Genomic DNA, 6,942 nt, shown 5'->3' with positions numbered 1-6,942 from the left:
AAGACACTTCGCTATCCTATCGCTCAGTTACAATAATTCGATACATTTCTTTTTGTGCTGCAGCTCTGATTTACTTTTGGTCACATTTGGCCTTCAGCTGTACTATGGCTTTTTCTATTTTCTCAATGCTGCATATAATCTGCTAGTGAAGCCTCCAGTTGCGAATAAGAAAGTCACCCGGTATAATGATGCATGTATAATAATGGAGAAGGTTAATGTCATGGGTTAGAAGAGTAAAAAAAAACTAGGTTGCACAAAAAGCGTAAGGAAATGCATAATTGCAAAATTTCAGAAAATCCCTTTCATTTATTACATCAAATAAGGTGATGGTAGTGAAGTAGGAGTTTTACCATGCAATGTTAAGATACAAAAGAATAAAAATTCAGAATTGTTCAGGATGTTAAGAAGATACTGAGGAGGGGTTTGCACGAGCATACAGAAAATTCTACAAATACATATATGTTTGCAGTCTGTGGCTATAATATTTGATAAGGTTACACATTGTTCAGTTTTTAACGATAAGGAAATAAAATGACCCGCATAAATATTATACACAATCCTTCGTCAAACGGGAGCATAAACATATAATGATAATTTATAAAAAGTTTGATTATTACATTTAGCACGTTTATTTCAAGTCTAATTTAAAAAAATCTCAATCCTATATTGATCAAATTGATGGTTGATAGAATATTATTCAAAAATCACAAAGTGATAACCCTCATCACATCAAGTATTGCTGAGTACAAAAGATGGTGGAATTCTATGTACAACTGAAATCTGGATCCAGTGTCTTTTGAGAGAACCGTTTTAGATGACTGATTGTCTTTCATTCACATACGGTAGAAAGAGTGCTGAAATCCATTTCGTACCTATGTATACTTGAATTGTAAATGAAGTGAAGTATTATATTTAACAATATTTTGTAAACCCTTTTTTTGTAGAATATTAAGGTACCAAATCTAGATCCTCAAAAAATAAAATTGAATTTTTTTATTTTGGAAAACAAGGAACTAGAATGGTAAAATGAAATTCATGGTCAAAATTCATTATGTAATCAATGTTAAATTATAAATTTTTGAGTATCTTAAATCTAGAACGCCTCACTATAGTCTAGTCAACGCTAATGTTTGCATATATTTTATGGGTAAAATGTAATATTATGTTTATAAATAAAACTTAATGTTTACGAGAGCATATTCATAGCTTTTTGAATATATTTTCTAATTCTTTTATGTGTTTTTGTGTGTTTCGCGTCTAGTATTAAAAATATACTGTATACTCATTTCAACAATAATGATTGTTTAAATAATCAATCAAATAATTGTTTAAATAATGTGTCATTTTTACAATACATATAGAATGCATAAAGAAGGTTATTCCAGCTGGGAACCAAAATTAGAATGATTTGAAACATGTTAGAGTTAAACATGTACACTTACAACTTTTTACAATAAAAGATATATTCAATTTGAATATTAAACAAAACCCATCCTTTTACGAACATTGGAAATGACAATATTTTTTTTGTGGTGCATGATATTAGTTTCTTTATTGATTAGTAGTATGCTGGTGAACAACAATTGTAGCATAATTTTAACTAAACTATTGAGTTTTCTCATCGATGCTGTACATCCCTATGTGCACAGTTTTTTTGAAATTCTGAAACTTATCATGGTAAACAAAAGATTCGCCGTTTAGTTATCATTTCATTGTATTGGCTTTATGTATATTCGCAGGAAAGGTGCGTAAATGGAAATAAGTTAACTCAATATTTACCATACAACAATAAAGAGGCACACAAAAGAGTACGGGAACGCGTTTTCTTTGAGTGTACCATATACACAGATATTTGTGTGGTGCTGTTGGGTACTTCTACACCCCACGCGAAGCGAAACAAGCAAACATCATTTCATTATTCATTTATTTAGCTCTCGAATCCTCGCTTGTGACTCTGTGTCTTTTCGGTTGATGCCGTCCTCAAGACACGGCATGTTTACCAGTCAAATGGTGCAGGTTTTCCTTTGAAAATAATTTATTTTTTCAGTTTCTTCAGCGTTAAGGAGTACCTTGTAGTTAAAAATTATGAAGACACTAAAACTGCTGTCGTGTGTAACATCGCTTACGAACAGCATTACCGTTTTTGAACAGTAAAATAAATAGAATAGATATAATGAGCTTGTCCAAAGCCGATCTATTGTTTGAATTTATTATCAGTAATCAGTGATCAAATATGTTAACTTAATTTTCAATGTGGTTGATTCTTATTATTAGAGTTGAAAGTACCACAATAATGTTATCTGTTATTTTTTTAAAGTATAATATGTGAACGTTTGAGGAAATGAAGAGTTCGAGCCATTAAGATGAGATGTTCAAACTGAGAAAGATCTACACTTATTACGTCAATCAATCATCAATTCAGATCATTTATTTGCTGGCTACAGACTAGTTGCGAATTGAAACATTTGATTACTGTTTGCTATGCTCAGTCATCAGTGCGTCTTCCGGATTGAAACTGTACATCTCATTCGCACTAGTTGATGTTCTATACTGGAAGTTTGACGATACACATTATGCAATAGTGTAGTAAGAGAAAGACAGAAAGAGGTTATGCGTAGCATTGCAACTATGACGAGAATTGTGACTTTCTCAGTAAACGATGTTCCGTTTGATTGACGGTACAATTGATTGCCAATGCATTGATTGAAATAATACTGGAATAAATTATCATTAAATTTTATGTTCATCATAACATATCATATCATACTTTTCATTGATTTATTTGTGTACAACATTTGTACAAAAATACAAAAAAAATATTGTAAAATATTTAGAGCACTTTGCTGTTATATGTACAAACTCGTGAGTTGATAAACAACGATTGAGTAGCGTCATGGGCATCACAACTAGTTCATTGCACCAGATATCTAGCCGTATTGGGTGGTCCATGTATTGGACCATAAATTGGACCAATGACACCGTGGTTCAATTTTCAGTTCTTACTTGATGTAAAAATGAATTCAACATTTGCATCCTGTGGTGCTTTGTTTATAAAAAAAGGCAAACATCACACAATTCAGGGAATCTAGCAGCAAGTCAAAACTCAAAACCAAACAGAATGCATGAAAGCGGCTGAACGAGAAATGAAAGAGCTCAATAAAACACCGTCGAACAAACAAATATGCCGCCTGAAGCAATGTGCGTTTGCTCAGTTTGTTGGTTGTGATGGTTCGTTTCCACAACTCATGCTCTGGAACTTGTTACGAGTTGTTCTGCGTCAATCATATATTTTTATGAAACGTATTATTCGTATTCTATACGATTTCAAGACTGACATGTTGCTGAAATATTTTCTATTTTTTGTAGATTTGAGAACTTATAAAATAAAAATGTGTTTTACGACGTTTTAAATTGTTTATTGTTCAACAATCATTGCACAACGTTAGTTTCGAACGTGATGAGATTTGCTTGGCTCGCGACATTGTGCCACCATTGTGCCATTGCGTGTTAACGTCATAAGAGCAATGTTGGCTATTCTAGCCATTCATGTTGAGGATGGAAGATGCTCCAAGTCAATAATTATTCTTGTTTGCACTGCCTGCACTGCTCAGAGTAAACAATGACGGTATCCAAGGTATTGTTTACGTTGCGGTACCGTGTTCAGTGCCACTTGTTCATTATCCTTTTATATGCGAGTACTCGTTCAGCTATGAGCACCAGAGATCATAAGACGATTCGAGATGATAAAGTATTTTTCAGGCAAAAATTTTTTAAACTTTGCAAAATTATCGTTTAAATAAATAATAAGACAACATTCGTTACATTTACATATTGGATTTTCGCATTTTTCTATTACTTGTAACATTGATACCTTTTTACATAGTTAAAGCACTTGAAGTTAATTTGATAAATACAAGCATTTTTGCCATGAATGAACAAATATTTTAAGCCGATAGCCAACTTAGCATTTTTATAACCTATGTTATGCTCAAAAATTGTCACTACGAGTAAAAAACAGGACGAAATGACACCTGAATTTATCCAGGATGAATATAAACGATATTCATCTAATATACGAAAACCCTATCTTCCCAAACAATTCCAGAGTAGTTGCATTCATTTGTGTTGTTAAAGAATGGGTCCAACTTCCTATTGTGCTGTTGGTATCTTTTAAACTTTTACTGGTTTTTATACACCCCTTTGCAGAGCAATGATTATGGGTAGTAAGGCTCCCCAAAGTCGAGATTGTAAACATCTCATTTGACTCTATTTTTTCGCATGCGTCAAAATGTGATGCTAAGGTAATAAAAATACGACCGGAAACTGTATTTTGGTCCCCCATCTTGTCCAAAGCAGTATATGATGTTGATTCGTACTAATGCAGCCTTCTTCATAAGCTGCCCTTTACTCACAATCTTTCAAGAAAAGTAAAAAGGATGAAAAGAACGTGCTTAGAGGAAAAAACCAGTGCAAGATATAATGCGAGAACCCTTTCCGTTTTGGTTATGCTGTTGACTAACTTTGTTCGGTTAAGTCAAACGCTGGAGAAAAATGGAGTATTTGTTTGGCGCTTTTGCCATCGTCATGATGGAGGATAGTACCCATGAGGGTACATGCAAGGATGGTTTATGGTATAAACCTTTTACCTTATTTTTTCTGAAGAGGCATCTTTTTACTCAACATTCGATCTTTTCATAAAATATAGCAGTAAAAAATAGACGCAAAGAGCACAACGCGAGATCGGGTGGCATGTCAGGTATCCAGCCAAAAGGACGAGATAAGTGAATTGTTATTTGCAAAGGTCCACCGCGGGGTAATGTTTACCTTCATCACAGAGCTTTTACTTTTTCTCGATGGGTTTTAGATTATTTTATAAATGGTCAAACATACTCCGAAGCAACGCTGCAGCAATGATAGTACGTTACATGTTTAACTAGAAATCCGTAAGCATTTTACGAATGTATGAAAACATTACGCAAAGCACTAGCGTAATCTTACATCATTTTTACAGCAACCAAAGCCAGTCGAGTATTAACAACACTTTTATAACAAGAAAAAACAGTTTCTTTATAGAGAACAATTTGAGTTTCCTTTGATTGATCTACTGCCCAGTCAGCGACGTCGAATGAACTTCTTAAATCATCAAAAATTCGGACTGTTTACGTTATGTGGCGTGATGCAACCCAAGATCTAAGAAAATAATAAACATAGAAAAGTGTGTAATGTTTATTTGTGAGTTGGAAGTCTTGAAGAAATCCTGGACAACTGGCAAATAGAATTCAAGAAAAGGGTTCAAGGGAACAGAGAAGACACCAACATCATGATGGGAGAGGCGCTACAATAAAAAAAACATCCTTCATCTTCATGTTCCAGATGCCCATTGCGGGTTTATTTGTATGAGCTGTTTTCATACGAAACTCATCTTTGAAGATAGGTTTATAATCCACATTTACTTTTTTTTGTATGGATTTTGTATGGTGCATGATATCGTTTCGAAAGTGTTGACTAAACGAAGTTAATATACGAGTCATATATTACTTTTAAATATTCTAAAAGCGAACATTCATCTCAAATTTCACAAAAATAAAACAATATGTTTAATTTGAAAAGGCTATTTGAAAATCATTTATTGCTTAAAGAATAACGGTTTTCGAAGCCTTATATAAAATAAAATAAAAAACCTTAAATGAAATATAAAACATTCAGACAGACCTCAATACCATTTTGGACCTTAACAACTAAGCGTTTATATAATAAAATAAGGATTTAATTAACTTCATTATAAAAGTTTAAATCGTATGGGTAATGAAATGGTATCAAATGGAAGTACCATAGAAATAGGGATGTTTCACAGATATCAGATAAGATAATTTATCTTTGTGCTGCTATATTTATCAAGAGTGTATCAGGAGTCTTTACCAATTAAATAGTAGCTGTTTTTGTACAGCTCATAGAATTTTATTACATGCTAACCGAACTTGAATAATAAATTGAAATGCTGATATTAGGCATTTACCGAGAAAGCCCGCGATAGGGCTTGAACTAGGACAACACTGCAATTGTTTTTATTAGCATTGTTTCCTCATAAGGAGCATATGATATGGCCATCGGCCATCATAAGTTAATAAAAATAATCGGTAGACAGTTTGATCGTTAGATGTTTTTCGCTTACTCAAGCATATTTCGTCAAAGCTTATTCAACCTGCTTTAGTTTGGGTTATGATTTTATACAGGAAGGTAATATGTTTGCTGGATTCACTGCTGCTGTATGAATTCATAACGGTTACCTTTTCTAATGACAAAAATGACATAAAACAACATGCCTCACATTCGATATGAAGCACAAAACTTGACGTTTGTTTATTGAATGCAACATTATTGTTATCTCCGTGTAATGTATATTATTACAAATGGAATACTGCATACGCTCATTTTTTAAATTATTATAACAAAAAAATTAAAACGAAATAAACCATACCTATATTTCTAAATACGAAACTTGACTTAGCTTACAATTTAGGGTGTAAGGACGCCTTAATAAATTTTCAACTGAATGTGCGACGATAATAGCATGGTGATCGTGCATGCATTCGATTTTCTTGTAGATGCAATAAGCTGTTCCTGACGTTCATCTTCAGGCGAGAGCAAAAGTGATTTATGCTCCATCCAGATTAAATATGGCAAAAGTTTAGATTATTATTATTGTTAATTACAATGCATCTTGCCAGGAAAGGTTGCTGCCATTGGCATGATTGCGATGTGCTCGTAGCTTTGCAATAGTTTGGTGGTAGGAATCTACATAGAAGTTTATCCTATACCAGTAAAAAAGGCAAGTCGTATGCATTAGACGTTATTACTTCTTCTTGAAACACGCACCCGTAGGGTCTCGGGTTCGGGGCATTGTTGAAAAGATGAATTGTTCCTGCATGCCAAAACCTCGAG

This window comes from Anopheles nili, chromosome 3, assembly GCF_943737925.1.
Source record: "Anopheles nili chromosome 3, idAnoNiliSN_F5_01, whole genome shotgun sequence".
Classification (NCBI taxonomy): Eukaryota; Metazoa; Arthropoda; class Insecta; order Diptera; family Culicidae; genus Anopheles; species Anopheles nili.
The sequence above is the reverse complement of the archived record's forward strand: the minus strand, read 5'-3'. Positions refer to the sequence as shown.